Here is a 21,233-nt window from a genome sequence, read left to right as displayed (position 1 = left end):
ACTAAAAATAATGTCCTGTGGGGTGAATCAACACAGTTTGGGACCCTGAAGACAGCAACAAGGCAAGGATGTGCGTAGGGCTAAATCTGCGTCATCCTTAACAGGTGGTCGTGACTAGAATCAAGATGCCTGGACAAGAGAGGAAGGGCCTCGGCAAACAGGTGTGCTTGAGGGAAGGCGTGGGGAGGGGAGAGGAAGAAGCCATTCAAACAAGCCTGGGCTTGCAGCCCAGACACTTTCCCAGGAGTTTACCTCAGGGAGAGCCCGAGGGTTGGGCATGGGCTGGGAAGGAGCTAAATTTGATCCGGGCTTTTGTGGTTTGGGTGATGCACTCTGAGCTTAAAATAGAAAGAGCTGTGTTTATGCAGTTGGGCTTTCTTTCTCTTTGCTTTTAATTGTCACTTTAGAAGAAATAAATCTATGATTCACAGACTAATGCCAAAAAAAAAAAAAAAGGAGCTTTCATTTGGTGATTTCCTATTTTATGGAAAGCAATGGGAGAATGGGTTCAAAAATCACCCTAAAGACATCCATTATAGACTTTTGATGAAGAGGATGAGGATGATTTATTTTACTTATGTAGCACTTTAATTGGACTTAGAATTTCCTAATTCTAATTCCTTTAGAATCTACTTTTAGAAAGTTTTAATTTGGATGTACAAACATCCTGGGAGATGGATAATATCATTAACCATATTCTACAAGTTAGGAAACTGAGGTCAGATACATTGAAGGATTGTATGTGTCCTTATAGACTAAGCTATAATAATCACACACACACACACGCACACAGAGGGTAGTCAGGATCATTATTTCTCTAACTGTACCACTGGGCAGACCTCCAAATGGGAAAGTTGGCATTAGATGCTAAAGAGCATAACGAAAAATACTGAATACAAGAAGGATGAAAAAGAATCTAGTCTACATGGATTTAGCAACAAACTAGATCCCTTAGGCATCTGAGCAGAACTTCCTTACTAGGCCTTTCCAACTGTCTACTAGATGTCTCTACCAGCATGTCCCACTGGTACTAGAAATCATGCCTAAAAATGCGAAATGGGACCGATCTTTTTTTTTATCTCCCATGCCCCGTTCTCCCTGCTTCCCTCCCTTTCTATGTCAATGATACCCATTTTCCCAGACACAGATGCACTTCCAATTATTCCACCTTCCTTGCCTTCTATATTCAGTCAACCCTCTTGCTTCAATCACTGAAATGACTGGCATATTGCCCTCTTTTATTTCGGTATATCTTTCCTCTTACCTAGACAAATGCAATTATTTCTTCCCTCTTCCTTCTGTATCCAGGTCTATTCCAGCCCCAGTCTGTCTCATGCACTGCACTGTTCCAGTCAATCATCCATTAAATATGACCTGATGATAACACCACTCTGCTCAATATCCTTCACTTGCAACAGAATAAAATCTAAACTTGTTGGCCATGACATTTGAGGCCATTCATGGTCTCCAATGTGCATTTATGAAGATCTCACAATAAAATAATACTAAAAGACTATTTTCCCTTAAATATGCCCTATTATCTCAATATCTGTCACACAAATCACTACTTCTCCCTTCTTTGTCTACAGAAATATGAGCATCATTCAATGCCCAGTGTAGATGGCCTCTCCTTGATGACGCCTTCCCCAATTCTCCAAACCATTAGACATCCCATTCTTTCTCTCTGTCCCCACTGGACTTGGCACCTGCTTTGCCTCATTTATTGCATTTGGCTTTTGAATGATACTGTTTTGTGTGTTTCTTAACAGATTGCAAGCTCTTTCAGGGGAAGTCATAACCTATTCATATTTATAACCTGGAAAGTGCTTAACCTAGTCCTTTTCTCAAAGAAGATAACTAGTAAATATCAGTTGTAGTGAACTGGGGATTGACTGAAGCTTGTGTCATAACTTCTGAGTTATTAAATCATGCAATAATTACATCTAGCCACTCATAATTCCCACGATGATGATGATAAAAGCACCACTGGTCATTTGCTAAATGTTTATTATCTGCTCAGGATAGTATGTACATTTTCTATCTCACCACAATCCTGTGATATTGATTTGTCATATTCACATTTTACAAATTGGTAACTGAAGGTTAATAACCTCTTCAAAGGTCCACAAGATGAGGAAGCAAAGGAGACAGAACTGGGGCTATCTTATTCCAGAATGTGATCCTAACTATCAATCTGTAACTACAACAGACATCACCAATGTGTTTTCCCAGCTACCCTGAACACTACAACCATTTTCCCTAAACAGGTAATAATTTTTCTCCAAGACATACATGTCTTCTTGTCCAGCCTCCCCTTGCAACCAGCTGGATGATGCCATGACAGGTATACCCTATGGCCCAGCATCAGTCTGTGAGCTGAAAGAAGGACAGAATCTAGAGCCTAAAACAAAAATTGGGGTCACTAAAGTGAGGCCAAGACAGGGGCAGATTCAGGAGGGAACAGGAGTTGAACCCAAAAGACAGTGAGGCTGGGAACCTAACTTGGAACAGCCAGGAACAGATACATGCACAGGCACAAACCCTGGGGAGGCCAGCAGTAGACTCTGGAACACCAGCAACAACAAAGCTGGCCAGCAAGGGGTCCAGGACACAGACGAGAAGGATGGGCAAGGAGCCAAGGTCAAGCACTCCCAAGGCCAGAGCTCCAGCATGAGCCAGCCTCTGCGTTCCCTCTTGATGGGTTAGATGTTTCTGAGAAGGCCGGATGCACTCCCGAAAGTTATCTGACTTGGGACTTTTAGGTAGAGATAAGTGGGAGAGCCTGCCTGAAGAGGACAGTGGGAAGGGAAGTGGTTCAGTAACTTCTCATAATTTCTCCTCATATTCCCAAAGCATACGGCACGACTAAAGGTGCACAGTAAATATCTCATAAATACTTGCTGATTACCTGATAAGTGGTGGGAGCTTGTTTGTTTGTTCTTCTCTTATAAACAAAAATAAATCAAGCCTGTTCGTGTGCTCCTTGCACAAACTGGCACAACAAACCAACAAGGATTCAAAAGGGACCAATTCCTCTGCACAGGGCTGAGTGGAGCCCCATGGGAGGAAGAGCATTCTGTTTCCTAAATCTGGGTACCTGGAAATGCCATTCCTCCTTGCCAGGGAATCAGCAACGATTCCCTGCCTAACTTAGAAGCAACACGAGAATTCTCCATGACGTTATTATGACTTTGGCAGCAGTCGGGAAGCTTGCCTGAGTACAGTGGAAACTGGATACTCCCAAAAAGATTCGCCCCACTCCAAAAACACCCTTTCTTTCCCAGATAAGAAAAGTCATCAAATGTTACCATCAAATTTCCCCAAAACTCCAAGCTCTAGCTGAGTGTCAAAATTCAAAGCCAATTATTCACTCCAATCAGGACCTGTCAGATATCTGAAATTACCGAACATATTAGACCAGACAAGGTGCACTCTGCCTTCAGAGACTTCAGGAGAATGGGAGTTACCATCAGCAATTTTCCCCTGTACTCTTTGGTCTCAGATACCTGAACCACACTCACTCTTCTTTTTCAAACAGTGGCCACTAACCAAAGTCACTGGGGCAAAGCCTATTTTTCATTATTTTTGAAACACCTAATATTTTATGATGTAGAAGGTGGAGAGCCTTAAATGAAATATCCCCCCTGCATGGGTCATTCTGTGATAATACTATCTGTGATGCTTTCCACTTGGTCTTAGATAAATATTCCCTTTCTGCCAAACAAGAATATAAACCATTAAAACCCACAAACAAAACAAGTATTTTTAAACTAGGTCATTTTAATTAGTTGGTTCTCTTTCTCATACATGTTATGATCAAACCATTATTCTCCACAATAGGATTTGTTCTTTTAATGATTTTAGGAGGAAAATCAACCCCTTTTATGGCTGCTCAAATGATACACACATGTTGTAACCAAGTATCAGTCAAGTCTCAGCCACAGAACAAGAAAGCAACACAGTCATGAAACTCCGAGATCAATACGGATATTTTTTGACAGTAAAGAACACGTTCTAAGCTTTGCCACAAACTAATGCCAAAAAGTTAAGTTTGAATAGTTGTCTCCATTAATCTGCATCTCTGCGAAGCACAGGAAAGTGAATTGCAATAAAAAGGAGGTGTGCCTGTACTGAAAACTAGAAAGAATGACAGAGTGGGACGTAAGAGAAAGTTCTCACTGAAGCCTAAAGTATACATAACAAATTATTTTTTCCTCACCTTTGCAGAAAGGAGGAGAAAACAGAAAAATGTCAATGTAACTAACTGTCCTATACAAGTGTCCCTTCATTGGTCACATACACATCATTCAATACTCTAGTGGGACCATTTACCTCTCATGCTAAGTAAAAGATGCAACATGGGTGTACTCAAGCACATAAACATCCACAAAATGTGTCTGACAGTCCCTCCCAACTCTGCTGGCCAGCCAACCAATCTTAGGCATCCCTGGACTATCATTCCTTCTCTCCCTGCCTGGGCAGGAAATAACTGACAGCAAACACCCGGAACCCACACCATTGTTCTTATGGGACAGGCAGCATCAGAAAAGCCTAAAGACCCATTTACAGGAGAATGATTGCATATGTACTGTTTACCACGGAATGCAATGCAGCAGGTTCAGACAAACAGTGGTTCTTTATCTACAGACTTGGAAAGAGCTTCACGAGACCCCAGACATGCTACAAGCACGTTTTAGTTCATGTGCGCGTTGTGGTACCATTTACAGAAAACCCAGATCACAAAAGAGCACAGAAATCATCCAGAGGGATACGGAAACCAGGAAGCAGTGCTGGGATTGAGAGTAGCCCTCAACAAGGCTTTGAGTTTATTTGCGGGTTTTTACAACGGAGAAAGTACTGATCTATTTCATATGCAAATGTCCTCTGCTCCCCTTCCCGCTCCCCAATTTCTGCCCAGTCACAGGAGCCACATTTAATTATGAATAGCGCAGCCTTTCCTTCTGACACCCCCAAAGCCACCAGGATGGGCCATGCAGCCCAGATGGGACTCATCTCTTAGATTTCTCTTAGCACTTAGCTCTAGCTTTTTAAAATCTATTCTTAACCTGCAAAGTTTTATCTTTTTAACTCATTGCCTCCCAACGTTTGTAATAATTCTCCATTTCAATCATTCTGTGGCTCATGCTACTATCTTGTTGCTCAAAGACCCTCTAGGACCCTTCTGCTTTCTAAAGCTTTCTCGGCTCTCGCCCTTTGCACCGGCATCTCCCTTCGGGGAATTAATGAAATCTTGTTGTAACTTTCCCGAGCACTGTGAGCACTGCAGCTCATAAACTGGGATTAAAAACAACAACAAAAATCTATGCCTTTTCATTTCCTCCAGTTTACTAGGCTTGCCCATCATGGAATGACAACACCAATAATTCATAATGATTCTCCAAGCAAACTAATAATGCAAACCACACTAATAAAACACTGTATGTCTAGAACTGCACTGATGACCACGGAGTGGTCACAGAATTAATGATCTCCCTGAACTCTTGCGTCCAAAAACATCCCACAGCACTTCACAGTTTACAGATATCAAGAAGTCTCTGCCCTTTTCACAATCAATTTGCTGGCTGCTCCCAGAGAGCCCAAGTGGCCAGGATGGGAAGTGTGTGCTTCAAACTGGAAAATCACAAATATGTGAACCAGCTTTTGAAATTCCCCTCTGCACTGGACTAGAGCCAGGACATCAAGCCTTACACTTCCAGCCATGCATAAAAGATGCTGGGGATTTTTCTAATCCAAGGCCCACAGGACTTTTTCGTGTTGAATTCCAGGGGACAAGGCCCTGAGTGAAAGCATATCTTGCCACAGCCTGACTTTTTATTTTTTCTTTTTATTTAAATGTGTCATAACAGCTACCCACATCTGCTATTTTATTGCAGCCTGTTAAGAAATAGGATATAAAGATTCGAGCCCATCATTGCTTTTTAAGTAAGGATTTAAATCACAAACCTGAAACCGAAGGAATCTCTGGAAAGTCTGAAATCGAGCATTACTCAAAAATAGGTAAAAGCAGAAAGCTCCTGCAAATCTGACAACTCATCCTACATGAGCGATTAATGTGAAAACACTCTACAAAGAGCTTTGCCAATGTAAGACATCATTTTCAAGGCTACTATAAAAGGTCTAACAAGGACTTTGACCTAAGCTTATTGTATAGCACTTATGTGCTATACACTTGGCAGGCACACATGATTTTTTTTTAATTATTACTCATTGTTGTTACTAGGAATAATCCATTAACAACTGTTTGTGGGCCAAACATTAACATTTGATATGGACTTAACCAGGAAGGACTTCTAATTTTCTCAGCCTGTTTCCTGCCCACCTCCCCTTGGGCCCAGAAGCGGGATATCATGACTAAAGTAGACTGTGTGTCTGTCACACTGTGTGTGTGCAAACCAGCATGTGTAGACACTATTCTCTCCTTTAAGGAATTTACACCAAAAAGATGGTAAGGAAGGAGCAAAGCTGAGTGTCATAGTTGACTTCCAATCAGGATATCCCACCTGGAAACCAGCCAGCTTCCGCTCCTTTGAATTAAGCCAGAAAGACGTGACCTTTCTTATAAATGAATGTACAAACCTTTGGCACAAACACTGTCGACTTCTGCCTGGAGTATGACTCTAAGTCATTTGGTAACAAGTGAATTCCTGAAAAAGAGCTTGGTTCGGTGATAAAGTCTGAATATTCAAAATGGCCATTCTCCTTAAAAACTTCACTTTTAAATATTTTAAGTTTAATAACTATACTCAGGAATAGTATATAGACTGGACAGTCTCATACAGTGCTGTTGGGAGAATGTTAAATACTTAAATGCTACTTAAAATGTTCTTAACCTTTAACATAGAAATTCTACTTCCAGGAATTTATCCTAAGTAAGCATTTGTAATGCCACGAAGATGCAGCTACAAGAACACTTTTATAAAATAATTAATAAGAAGGAAAAAGTGAAAAAACATGTTAAAGACCCAACAATAACGGCCAGTTATGAGAGTCGATTTATATAATCATATACTTTGCAGTTATTAAACGATGGGCAAGCTTATTAAGAGGAATACAAGCAAAAATGTTTCTATTTTTATGAATTTATATATTTTGTAAATTTTACATCCTATGCAAATCCATGCATTGTGTGTACAGGACAGAAAGACACACACACACAAACATACTGAAAGTCTATACCCCCAAATGTTAACAGGATACGTTATTTCTGAATGCTAAAATTACAGGTGATTCTCATTTTCTTCTTCTTGCTTATCTATATTTCCTTTATGAAAATTTCTTATTTTTATAATAATTTTTATTACGTTAAAATAATTAGCAACCCAGAGAAGCAGAGAACAGCTGTTTTGGTTTGGTTATTAATATTATTGATTTTTTTTCCTGTTTCTGGTTCCTGTTGATTTTTTGGTTCATTTGTTCATTGTTTTACAGGTCAGGCTAAGATACATATAACTTCATAGACAAAAGGGATCTCTCCTGAATACATTTCCAGATTATCTTGTTTTGTTCATGTTCTCCTGTTGACCTGATGAAGCAGTTCTCACCTACATTTGGGGGAAGAAAATCACCTCAGGTTGGAGAGTCAAAATAACACAGCTGAGGTCTACAGCCTGGGTGAGGATTAAGGGTATGGAATGGACCACTGTGAACACAACTAAAGTTCCAGACTGCTTGGCAGTCACCACACGTCCCTCTGGTTCCATAATTGTATGTCCTTGGACCATTGGGATAAGATCCTTCCTCTGCCACTCCCACAGGGTTATGGGGGCAATTCTGTTAAAACACATACACACAATTAAATTATCTTTTCACTTTTCCAAACAGGCACAAAACATCACCCTGACAATGAACACAGTCTCCAGCTAACATCATATTGTGCTGCTAGAGACCATTCTTTCTACCCAAAAAGTTCATTCTCACGAAGAGAAGGTGAACTATTCTAATCTGTCGTTTTCTTCCTTTACATCATTTTTTCCTCTTAGGTCGTTTCCAAAATAGGAAGATAAGTACATGTTTTAAATCATCTGTGGCAGTGCCTAAAATTATTTCATTTCTTAAAGAAGAAGGAGGAGGAAGAGGAGGAGGAGAGGAAGAAAGAAACGGGAACAGAAGGAAGGGTAAGAAAGAGGGGAAGGGGGAAGGGAAGGAAACATTAGCAATTATCTTTCTGGTTCCTTTTCTACTGCAGTTCACCTGTGAAGGCAACGGCTTGGTGTGAGACACACCGGGAAACAATTCTGGCAGTTTCAGGGGAGAGCTGTACAGACATATTTCTAATTTAATAAATAAATGTCCGTCTTGATTCATTCACTTGGCAAATACATGTCCCTGTGTCAAAAGCTGGCCTAAAAAATCTCTTTTATAAAATTTTGAAAGTGTATTACCGCATGTCTGAATTTAAAGCCCACTGTGAGAGAAGCAGTATCCTACAGTTTACGAAGAATGAGTAGAAGACCCCGTACAAAGTATAGTTTATATATTTTCCCATATATGACTATTTCATGTACATATTTTTATAGAATTCCTTCTCATGGCCTTAAATAATCACAGCTGATGTTAAGACCTACCAAAGGTAACACGATGTTTCACAGCAGTTTCATTTGCAAGCATCTGACACCAAAAGAAACATTGTGGAACTATTCTCCAGAGTACAGAGACAGAGTATACTCTTCAGAGTCTACGTCTGGTTCTAGAACAAACTAACGAGTGGAGGGAAACCAGAGGCTTTTAATTTTTTAACCATCGTTTCGTCTCCCTCACCCACCACCACATTCTGACACAATCACCAGGACCCCGTCCACGATAGAAAGACAAACGTGCAGACAGCCGGTGTGTTTCTCAAGGCCCACCCTCAGTAAGAACAAACAAAGCCCACTGAGAATTTTCCCCAAACCAGAGCAATTTAATGCCAAAGGCACCGAAGAGTCAAATAAGGTAATCTACCTTTAGGATATACAGGAATACTTCTTTTAAATACATTTCTTAAACCCAACAGATAAAAATTCAGGAGACATTTTAGGGCCATTCTCCATTTAGCCCTAAGCTTTCGAGATTGGTGGCCAAGGGCCACTGGGGCACACTCCACGGTGGAACATTTGCCAGGATGGGTGTTCAGCACACCCGCTTTGCATTTGTGATGCTGTTGGTTCAAAGCCTCGGGAGCTGCCCCGGGGGGGAATCTGAAACGGGCCCCTGAACACGGAGCGCAAGGAGAGCCGCCAGAGAGCGGCAGCCACTCCAGCCGGGGAGGTGGCAGGTTTAAGCAGCAGGGAACTTACATGCGAGGCTTGACTTGCGCGCCGCGAGAAGATCTTCACAACTGAGGCCAGAGTCTGGAAAGCTGGTACCGAGGCCTTAGCGGGGTTCAGTTACGTATTCGGTCCAGGCCAGACGTCTCAGCACGTTGCTCTCTCAAGGCTGCATCCTTGAAAATGGCTCCCGTGTGGGAACGGTGGGCGGAATGCACATTCCAAAACACGAGAGGCAGGTGAGGAGCCTCCAAGCGCCCGGATCCAACTCGCGGGTCAACCCCGCGGCCTCGCGCTCCAAGCCCCACCCCTCGGCTCGGGCGCTCCCCGCCGCGCGCCGCACCGTCCGCTCGGGGTCTGACCGGCCAGGAGGGGGCTCCTCGGGCGGCTGTGTGGCTGCACCCCGGGCAGACGCCACAGCGGAAACAGAGGCACCGGGAAGGGAGAACACGGTTCGCGATCATGACTCTCAACATGAGTTACAGTTTTCCCCAAGAGTCCCATGACCAGAACCAGTGAGCTGAGTCCCCCAGGCTGCGGGCCACGTCACTCGCCTCTGTCCTCACGTGGCTGCAGGAAGACGGTGCAAAGGCCGCCTCAGCAGGTCTTGCTATGGACCCAGCAGGTCTTGCCATGGTCTTGCTATGCTCGGGTCCCGGCAAGGGTCCGCCTGCCGGCTGTCGTGAGACTGAATTTGGTCCGCAAGCAAAGGAAAGGTTTTTCCTTTTCTTAAAGAACGGAGAGGTGCGAGCTGGCACTCTCAGGGCCCACGCTCTCCTAACAGGCAGCGGGCGGTGCGGAGATCTCGTCAGCGGGGAGGGCGGCGGACTTGTCGCCCCGTGCGCGGCGCTGGGCTGCTCACGCGCCCGATCGCGGCGTCGGGCTGCTCACGCGCCCGATCGCGGCGTCGTGCGCAGCGGCTCTGCACACGGCCTGCCGCCGCCATCTTGGGTCCCGGTGTCATGCTCAGCCGGTGGCGGCGGGGCTGAGGTGGCCGCGGGGCTGAGGTGCCCTCGGAGCTGAGGTGGCCGCGGAGCTGAGGTGGCCGCTGGGCTGAGGTGCCCTCGGAGCTGAGGTGGCCACAGAGCTGAGGTGCCCCTGGAGCTGAGGTGCCTGGCGGGCTGTTTTGCTCTAGGAACTCGGGTCTGAAGTGCCCAGTGCGAGGCCTCTGCTCCGGGCACCATGGGAGCGAGTGAAACTAGACCAAGCACAACGGAAAAGAAAAAGGAAAAAATAAAAAAAGGTTAGTAGACCTTGTTCTATTACCCAGATTCTGTTTTTATTTCCCTGGAATTGTCGCTTCCTGAGCTAAGCTTGTACGGCCGCAGTCTTCCCTCTGAGAGCGGCTTTGCTGCGTCCTGCAGGCCCGGGACCGTCGCGTTTTCATTGCCATTTGTCTCTGAGTGCTTTTTGATTGCCTCTTGGACTTATTCGGTGCTCCGTTGGTTGTTTCATAGCATATTGTTTAGCCTCCACACGTTTATGGGTTTTGCAGTTTTTTCCCTTGTTTTCTGAATTTTTTTCTTCTTTTCTAAATTTCCCGGGAATTAACGGGCCTTGCGGGGGTCAGTGTGAACACCCAACATGCTGCTGTTCCAGTAAGGGCGCAGGGACCTCCTGGTGAAGCAGCACTCATGTCCAAGAACCCTATTTCAGAGGACAGCTTTTGTCATCAGAGATGTTGTCGTGTTTGGTGGAGACAGGCTTTGTCGGCTATTAGGTAAACCTTGCTGGGTGAATTTCGAAAGGGCTCTGTGTGTCCTGTAATGTCTGTAATGTTTTCCAGGCCGATGGAGGAAACAAAGATGGCAGCCAAATGGCCATCCCAGTGGGGACAGATGGGCTCACCTGCCCTGGACGGGAGGGAGGTTGCAGCCAAGAATTTGGCCCAGTGGTGCATACCAAGACATGCTGGCGGGGGAAGGCAGTACTGTCAGGCGTGAGGAGCTGGACTAGGGGCGCCATACGCCAGCCCCAGACCCCCCACCTTCTCCCCTCTTTCAAAGGTGCATGTTCGATTCCAGGAGCAGTGTGTTTCCACAGGCCCAGCTAGCAGCAGGATAATGGGATCCCAGTGGAGACTGACTAGTCCCCCCTCACTCAGGGATGTGAATTAATTCACACATCTAGGTGCAGTGGGATGTCCCATTGCAAATTCCAGTAGATGATGCCTTTTCCAGGCGTGATGGGACTTGGTGTTCTCAGCAGCACAGTGTGTTGATTCACAGAGAGAGCGCAATGGCTGTCTTCCGTGACTTCCATACCTTTACGGTGTGGGGTGTCTTGGCAGGAGTCCTCAGTCTGGCAGACAGGTCCTACTGGTTGATCATTCAAATGTATCAAAGCCTGGGAAGTACCTTAGTCTACCCGGCCAAGGTGGTTTTAACCTGTTAGTAATTTAATCTGCTGCTTTAATAGTCCATTCTCCCTTTCTATAAGTGTTGTTTGCTGGCTATAGGGGAGATGGAATCACCAATGTCACGTTCTTCTGCTCAGTCTTGCGTAGCATGACCTTTGAAATGTGATCCCCAACCACTGTCTGTCTGATGAATGTGTCTGTACGTGGTCCTTAGCTTCTTTAATTCCCTTAATGGGATAGCCTGGTTTGCACAATGACAAGGGAAAGCTTGGATTAGACCAGATGCAATGTCCACATAAATTGAGGCATATTTAGAACCCTCACTCAGGGGCCGGGGAGTGGGAGACAGTGTAATCAATTTGCCACTCCTTCACTGGTTGGAAATTCCCAGTGGATGGCCCCAGACTCCTTTGGAACAATTGCCTTAAGCATATTTTAGGACACATAGGACATGCTGTTACTGCATTAACTAAGTCACTGTATTTCAAGGGCATCAAACAGAATTTCTCCCATTTCTTCTGTGCAGCCACAGAGACTACCACAGGAGTAGGGGCCAGGGCATTTGGAGGATCTATAGGGCTTAGAGACACTTGGCATTTCTAGAGACACAGGGCTGGCGGACAAGGTGCTCCTCTGCTGTTAACAGGTCACTTAGAGTGGGAATTTGAGCCATGGCAGAGGTGGGTCACTGGAACAGATTTTCATTTCACACCTCGAAAAGAAAGATCTTACCATGATAAAGTGCTATGCCTTTGTGAGAGGGGTCTCCCAGAAAGAGCACCGTGTACATTGCTAGGAGTTGTTCTATGGGGATATATGACATTTTTGCTCCCATTCCAGAGAGCAGTCCTAGAGGTTTCCTCCCCCTCGGTTGTCTCCGCCATTGTGCTCACCCAGGTCTTCCTAAGTCACAGACATCTAACTCAAATGGTAGCCCTGTTTGGGAGATGCCCAGAGTTTCATGTGCTTCACTAGTATTCTTGACTTCTCAAAGGTAGCTTCCTGCTCTGATTCCGAGTCCCACAGGTACCCTTCTTTATCAAGTGGTGTAAGGGATGGAGGCACTGTGCCAGGTGGGGAGTAGAAGTCCCCCAAACCCCTGAATTCCTACAAAGGCTTGCAACTCTCTCCTGTTCCTAGGGGTTGAATAGTCATACGTCTTATTAATCACAGCTTCTGGGACAACCCACATCTTACCCAACCAACCAACTTCCCCAGACTTTACAAAGGTGCCTAGACCTTGAATTTTCTGTGGGTTCACCACCCATTCTTTTCCTTGTAGATGTTCCAGCAAAGTCTGCAGAGTCCTGCAGTAGAGGATGTGTCCTTTCACGTGTTAACATTGTATCATCAATGTAACAGGCCTGTTTCACTGATGTGGGGAAGGAGAACAGGGACGGGTCTTGGGCTGCTATCCCGTGACATGTGGTGCGGCTGTACAGGCAGCCACAGGGAAGAACTTGAAAGTCCATTGTTGCCTCTCCTATGTGAAGGCAAATTGATCTTAGTTATCAGAAACCTACACTTGTCAGTCTTTTTCATGAATCTCCTTGAAGATGAAACTCTTGTAGAAACACTTTTGCAAAAGAATTGGAGTAAAACAATAACTGTCTGTAAATAGCAAAAGACTTAAAAATGGCCATGGTTACAGACCTGATAAGAGTTTATTATAATACAGTTGGACAAGGGAATTTTGTTATTTCTGTGACATTCTCTTTAAAATAATAAAATTGATTGATAACATTATACAAGGACATATCAGATTTTTTAGGAATTTTATATAAATGCAACTTAAAGTTTGGCATCATTTCTTATTTGATAATGCTTCCCATGTAAGTTACTATATCAAATAAGCCCAATTAGTTTAATATTCTCTTTAATAAGAAGAGAGAACAAACCTTTTGAGATGTTCAAGGAGTCCTCTGGAAAATTCCAAAGTAAATTAAAGATCAAAAAGACTTATTTTAGAATTTGATTTTGGAAAAGTTTATCAAAAATGTCAAAATATTTAAAAATACTTGATTAAATAGGATCATAGGTAACTATGAAACAATACTAACTTATCTATCTAACCAAAGTGACAATGACTTTGAAGGCAAATACAGAAAGTTACATGCTTGTAAAAAAACAAAAACAAAAACAAAAAAAAAACCTTAGCTTTTTTGATAGAAATGACTCAGTTTCTTAAGTAATAAAAGACTTGATAAAGACAACATGAAGCACAGGATATTAATAAAACATAGAATATTTGCTTTTTAGGCAGATTGTTTAAAAATAAAGAGAAACCTTTCACAATCCTATGAAGAACAGGTCAATATTCCAAGAAAACTTTGTCCTTTCAGCTCATGAAAAAAAATTAAGTTTTAGTTTTACATACGTATACTATTGATGTTAAAGTTTATTTTTCTTTAAGCCAGTTAAATAGGCCTCTTTTAAAATTAATTTGATATAGTATCTAGAGGTAGAAAAATATCACATATACATAACATACATTTATAGAGACATATATGAACACACACATAGAAACCCTACAGCTTTCATTCCAAAATTTTATCCATGAATCAGGTACAACAATACAAAACTCACTAGTTTGTAAATAACAGTTGACTCCAGCTCGCTTAAATTTGTTGCTAATATTTGTGGAGAAGCCTTTTAAGATTTGTATTTGCCCTTGACAAATAATCTTATGGAGGCTAGGGACTAGATTTGGGGCCAGGAATCTTCTAGTAGTCCGTATTTATTATAGAAAAAGCACCTTTTCTCCTTTATTTTTTTCTTTTTCTGTGGGCAGTGTTAAATTAGTTAACTCCCGGGGTGTTTATATTTCAAAGACCTGATAAGATTTACATCTTCGAGAAAGGAAGAAAGAAAGAATGCAGATTTTCTTTTGGAGTTTTGGGGTATACATCCCTATTGTCTGAAGTCTAGGGTAATTACAGTTTACAAATTTCCTTTGTATTAGGGGTTTAGACAGCAGGAGGCGCTTCATCTGTTTCATAGTCAATCACCACAACATTCTCTCCCTCTCTCTTCTCGCTTTCTCAGTTTCCACGTCTTAGCATCTCAGTCAGGCTTCGTCACAAGTGCTTGGACCTCAATCCGTGGCAGCTTATGTGTGCCTAGTTTTGCAAAATAACATATTAATGTCTCCAACTTATTATCCTCTCTCCCACCTTGTCTGCCAGTCCTGAAAGCTAGCAGAGCAGTGGACACCCACATGCCCTCCTCTAAATTCTTTTCTTCCAACTTCCTAACTCTAGCTCTAGTTGGGCATCAGTGTCCACCCAAATGCCCACAGCAGAGGCCAGCCCATTGCATAGCCATTGCTTTCCTGTTTGCTACAGTGCACTATGCACAATTCCTCAAACAAGTGCATGAGACCAGCAGGCATTTTCAGGGTGCCCCTGTACTCACGGTGGTTCACAAATGTCCAAGCCACGCCTCCCCACTTAAAGGTCAATGGCCAACTTGGGATTTCCCCCACAGATGCCTCTCTCCCAATGCCCTTTTTTTTGGTCTTCTGTCTAGCTTGCAAGTTGTTGGTTTATAAACTGAACCCTACACTTGCAGGGCAAGGAGAGACCAAAGAAAGAGGCAGCCACTCCAGATAGGGAGGTGGCAGGCTTAAGAAACAGGGAACTTATGTAGGAGGCTTATCTTGGGTGCCAGAGGAGGAGATCTCTGCACCTGCCCATCAGAATCTTAAAAATTTGTATAGAGGCCTTAATGGGGTTCAGTCATGTACACTGTCAGATGGTCTTAACAAGGCTGCATTCTTGAATTCAGCTCCCACTGTGGCAGCAGTGGGCACAATGTATATTCCAAGGACAGGGGCAGGGGTGAGGAGGCTCCAATTGCCCAAGTCCAGCTCATGGGTCAACCTGAGGTCATGTCCTCTTGATGACCTTCTCCAACAGATGCTCATGTTATTACATGAAGAGAGATCTGAGGACAGTGCTTTTCTCATTTGGGGGCACACCAGGGCTTTTGTCAAATAAGTTTTGACAATTAATAGGTACTAAAGGAAATATCTTGTGTCATTGCCATAATACTGTTTATTGTCAGGGAAAAGTGTTTATAGGTTAGTGGCCTTTTTGTTTGTAGTTCTGTGCTGTTCACTTCTCTTATGGGAGAAATTTCTGATGGAAATTAACAAAGAATCAAGCTGCTTTAACCAGAGGAGATCTGTTTTGTTTTGATTTTTGTTTGTTTGTATATTTGTATTTTTGGTTAAAGTGTGCAGTGTGGTTCTCCAGTGCACATGGTGATGGATGTGGTTCTGTAAGCCTATGAGGGTGGCATCGCCAGTTGAAAATGGAAAGAGGGGACTTGCCTCCTTTAATTAACAGAGGGTGACTACATACAGCATATTGAGAGAGACTGGGCACAGAAAATTCTATGAATTTATTGTATATTCCTCATAAAGACCATATTCTGATCCCAGACACCTTGACATCATTTGACCATAGATGAGTCAACTCATTTCAGTAATCGCTTTTTCCTGTAGACAGAAATTGTACTGGATAATGTGGGAGAAGCACAAATGTCTGCGATCATGACTTTAAGATACGTTGACTTAGACTGACTTCCTAGTTGAGGTAGGTCTGGGTTTGAGAGACATTTGGGGACCAGTTTCTTCCTCCAAGATTGCACGAAAGCCATCCCCCTCCTCCCTCCCCACAACGTCCATTGGTCTGATTAGCCCATGGGAAAAGTCACATGATTCTGTATCCTGTGCTAGCCTAGCCAAACTGCTGAGTCATTTCCAAGAACTGTCAGGTGACTGTAGGAATTACCAAAAAAAAAAAAAAAAAAAAAAGCAGGGGAAAAATGATGGTAGTCTACTTATTCAAGTGTGGTAAAGTACATGGACTTAGATAGTCAAAGGTTCAGATTTCAGCTCTCCTATTTAATTTATGACGTTAGCCAGGTGACTAGTGTCTTTGAACCTTAATTTTCTCGTATATAAAAATGGAAGAAAATAAAACCCAGCTCTCACACTAGTTGTGAGGATTAAATGAGGTAATGTATAATCAGTTAGTCATCAGAAATAGTTACTGAGCACTGCCGTATGCCACTCATTTATTGTAGTAATTTTTTTACTTTTTTTTTTGTGGGAGGAGGGGGTAGTAATTAGGTTTATTTACTTATTTAATTTTTTTAAAAGAGATACTGGGGAGTGAACCCAGGACCTTGTGCCTGCCAAGCATGTTCTCTGCCACTTGAGCTATACCCCACCATTGTAATGATTTCTATAGCTGCTAACTGAATTGAATTCATACCCTTATACCAGGCACTCAGCTAAGTGGGTGACATGTATTCTCTTACCGAATCTTTGAAACAACCTTTTGTGTTATCCTCATCTTACGGGTGAAGAAGCTAAGACATCTCTTTCCAAGTTTAACAGTTCCACACCTGGGAATTCTGACAACAGAATCCAGGGTTTTCCAATACGTTGAACTCTACTACGTTTTGTAAGGCTCCCTGCTGAAGAGTGCCTAATAATTAGTAAGCGATTCATAAGTATTTACTGCTCCTTCTGAAGAGAGTCTGTTTCCCTATTTTAAAAAATTAAATTGTATTGACAATTTATTCTATTGTTATTCTCCCCTTCAAAACAGGAAAATCTAAATAGGAGATGGGAAATTCATAACCTGTTCCCTTCGCTGGGGAGTACAGTGAGCAACTGCCAAGTTTTAGCCCTCCCTGTGTGCAAATGAGCAGTAGCCCTTTATAAGATATACTTAGAAAGCTGCTGTCTCTTATATTCAGTTATCCTAGAAAGTATAGTCCCCTGTATTTGTCTCACTGTATTTTTACTACAAATGCCAGTCCTTAAGAACAGTTCATGTCCCAGGTTCCTCAATTATTTCTTTCTTCATTGTATCCCTGGAGCCAGATAGCAGAATGTTGTTGCTACTGTATGTAAAGAAAATCCAATGTATTTTGCTGTCCCCTTGTGGCCATCTTAAATTTCTCTCTTTCAAATGATAGAAGAATTTCCAATTAAATCTTCTCCCTTCAGAGGACCAAGTACGCATTCTTTGTACCATTGTCATCAATGTAAAAAAAAAAAGTGTATACACTAGCACACTGAATTTTAATTGAGCTTTGACTGGTACAGTGATGACTGAATTCTCAACTGCATTTGAAAGGGATCTTTTGGTTGAAACTTACACAAGGGAAAGTTATTTCTTTTTTCCAGAGTTTAGTATTGGAGCTTGATCATTCACCATATTATTGACATAAATAGAACATTACATTGAAAGGGACAGGAGGTGAATTATAAACTCATCATTGTGGGATCTACCTTTTCATGAAAGTGTTAAATAATTCAGTATTTCAAATAGAGAAGATACAAGAAAGAAGATGTGAGTTATTTTAATACAGTTTGTTCATCAGTGCTGTAGAACTGCTGGAGAGATCTTCCATAGCTGAGAGGTTGACAGAGAAAGGGAAAAATGGAATGATGAAACACTACTAAACATGTGGATCTACCCAAATATGCCTAAAATTTCACGAGAAAAATTTTATTGACTAATTTAAAATCAAGTTGCTTAATTTAAACATTTATCAACCTCTTCTCTACAACTTTTTAATACTTATGCCTAGTTTCACCATCCCCAAAACATACCCTAATATTAATAGGGTTTTTTCCCCAGAATCACCAAACACATTAAAACAAATATTTTAAGAACTATAATTGTGTACTGTGGAATGCCAGTAATCAAAAATTGAAAATGATTTTTGGCTCTTTGGTTGATGTCTCTTTTGTCAAAAGTTACTTTCACTCCAACTTACATTAAAAGTGGGAAACTTTCAAAGGTTTGGATTAAATTGCCTTTGAATCAGCAAAAATATTATAAGGTATATTTAATATAAGCCCTATATATAGTGCATAAAGAGACCTGTTTTTACTCTGTGGAAGATTTGACATAGATATTTGGGCGTTAGTGGGTTAAAATCATTTAGTTATCTGATCTGGGTATGACACTGGTCCCCTTCCTGAAATTTAAAATAAATATTGTAATTTCTATGAAAATAGCATTTCTTTTTGATCGGAGTAAAGCAACAGATTCTATCCTTTTTTTCTCTTTTTTTCTTACTTTCTGTTTTTGTTTGTTGCAAAATTTCACTGCTATGAATCCTTTCAGAAAAATGTGCATGCATTCTACATACACAGTTTTGCATTTTATTTTCTCATGTTCACAGCCCCTTTGAAACCACCCATGGGTCCCAAAGTACCTGTGATAGCCTGATCGGACCATATCCAGAGCTGTCCGTTCAGCACCAGTGAGGCCCCTCACATGGATGGAAAGAACACAAGCCCACCCAAGCTAAGGAAGAGAGTGGATTTCAGTTACTGATAAGTGGGCATAGGGATGTACAAAGCTGAGTATTTGGAACATGACTCATTGGATGGTATATTTGAATTTTATTCAGCATTTTTTGGTGTTAAGTTGGTCTTATTTTCCTATTCATAGGTCCATGAATGTGCTGCATATAGATTTTATTTTATAGATACTGTTACTAGCAATGCTGCTGATCCACCAATATAAATGCTGCTGCTGCTTTTTTTTTATTTTAAGAATGAACTGTCATTGAAATCAGGCTATCTTTCCAAAGAAAATACTACAATTTGAAACAGAGGCAATTAGTTCTCTGATAAAAAGTACATTAAGATGGTTATTCTATTTCCTATGAGCTTGATAATTTCTTGCCTCAAAAGACTTAATTCTTTGGGAGGAAAAAAGAAATCTGCTGAATTGTTGCCCAAGGTTAAGATATAAAGCTAACCGTTAACCTTTGAAATACAATGGGAAGAATTAAAGCACTGCTTTTGTGTAGTTTATTGTTTGCAAATCAGTTATTTCTAAATCACCTAGAAGTCACAGCATAAAATATTATTTCCCCTTTGAATTTTTGCAAACATCCAGAGGAGAGTGGAGAACTTCCCTGTGTTCATTCTTATAAGGAAAATGGAAATTTGTGTAGCAGGCCCATGTGTATTATACATCTTAAAATATTTCCATCTGCTTCTGAAGTTTCCATAAGAGAATGCCAAAAAGTCTTTTACAGATTAACAAGAGGGCAAATGGGGAGTTTCAGTGGATCTTTTCCCAACCACATCTTCCCACCTCTCCCTGCCTGCCCACCCCACACACACCTAGTAAATATTTGGTATCATTTAGCTCTGAATGAGCTCTCTATTCACATGCAAAAGATATTAATGTTACATTTTCCATGACTTAACTCTGACCGCAAGAGACATTCATGCACTATATGTCACACTATATATGACATAAAAGATGTTTTCCATGTTCATCAGGACAGGATTGTATGTTTGGGGAGGCTATGCCCCACCCCCGACCCTCTTCTGTCCCAGATCTTTTAATCTGATGTTAGAAAATGGTAATCACTGTAACAGTTTAAAGGAGCAAAAGGGGTATTTTTCCAGCTGTGAAGCATGACTGCATTTCTGAATGATGGTAGAATTTGTCTTTGACATGGCTTTTAAGGAATGAATTTCTTTTTCTCATTTGACTCGTTCAATAGCTCATAGTTCATATGCTCTGTAGTCACTGGGTTCAACAGGTGGGCCTGGTTTCTCACATTCCATCTGAATGGTCCAGACACGGTTGCCTACTAACAACCCTGAGTTCCAAAGGGTAAACCCACCTTGCAAAGCAGTATCCTCCATCTTAGACACTTCATAAGAAGTTCCTGAAAGTGAAGAAGATGTCATCTGAGATCTCTTCTTCCCGAGCACCTTGGCCTACACTTTGCACTTGGTGGGTGTGGAATCATTCATCCCCTCCAGCTGGGAAATAGACATTTTTGCCAGTGTTTCAAGCCCAAGATGATGGGTTCTGGTTCTCAGTTCCCACTCCCCTGCTTTTTCCTAGTTGGAGCCACCAATCCTTTTTACCTTAAGGTTCAATCCTAGCCTGTCAATAGAAAGAGCAAAATAACTGGGTGTGTAGTCTCTTTTGCATCTGGCTTTTCTGTATCCCTTCACAATGGGGAGTTGGGGTACAGCCCTGCTGTCAGACCTGGTGGGCCTGCCATTGTGACTGCTGAGTTACCGGGTTGCCTCTCTCTGACCCTCAGCCCCATAGTCTCCTTCACTGCAATCCTGATATGGGATCAAGCACACAGGGACAAGTTCAGTTCACCTAGGTTGCCTGCTATTCTCTCTCTCTTCGATTGGTCCATCTGTCTGGGTTTCTTCTGATATTCTCTTTCCTCAGCTCTGACCAGGACTCAAATCTTGAGTCTGCCTGACTCCACTCTAAAAAAACAAGGAACCATCTTAAAGCCAGTCCAACTGCTAAAGTCCTGGTGATCTGCTGCATGCCCACTGGGATAACATCTGCCACTCACCTCCCTTCATCCCACCCTTTTACAGAGCCCCTGCGGTTTGACTGGCAAGACCAGTCCCAGACCTTCTGGAGTTTGGTCTGTAACTTTTTCTTCTACCTCTCTGGACCACTCAGGCCACAAAGGTCTTGGTTTACCCAGCTCCCCAAACTGGCCCATTTTTACCACTAGTTTCCTTGACAAAATGGGAAGACTGAAGAATTATTCTCGGGGTCAAGAAAGTTAGA

At 42.2% G+C, this 21,233-nt stretch overlaps 1 protein-coding gene and 1 long non-coding RNA gene across 4 annotated transcripts in view; one reads left to right on the top strand and one right to left on the bottom strand.

Moving 5' to 3' along the window:
- KCNJ16 (potassium inwardly rectifying channel subfamily J member 16) overlaps positions 1-9,448 on the bottom strand; it is a 464,720-nt gene extending 455,272 nt beyond the window's left edge. For both annotated transcript variants that reach the window (XM_072939496.1, XM_072939497.1), the window contains exon 1: positions 9,297-9,448. The gene's annotated coding sequence lies outside the window, so the exon portion shown is untranslated. The remainder of the gene's footprint in view (positions 1-9,296) is intronic.
- An 820-nt stretch (positions 9,449-10,268) lies between these two features.
- LOC116283705 (uncharacterized) overlaps positions 10,269-21,233 on the top strand; it is a 151,675-nt gene continuing 140,710 nt past the window's right edge. For both annotated transcript variants that reach the window (XR_012059802.1, XR_012059803.1), the window contains exon 1: positions 10,269-10,509. This is a non-coding gene — a long non-coding RNA (uncharacterized lncRNA). The remainder of the gene's footprint in view (positions 10,510-21,233) is intronic.

Source organism: Vicugna pacos, chromosome 16 (genome assembly GCF_048564905.1).
Source record: "Vicugna pacos chromosome 16, VicPac4, whole genome shotgun sequence".
Taxonomy (NCBI): domain Eukaryota; kingdom Metazoa; phylum Chordata; class Mammalia; order Artiodactyla; family Camelidae; genus Vicugna; species Vicugna pacos.
Note: the sequence above shows the minus strand (reverse complement) of the source record. Positions and strands in the feature narration are given on the sequence as shown.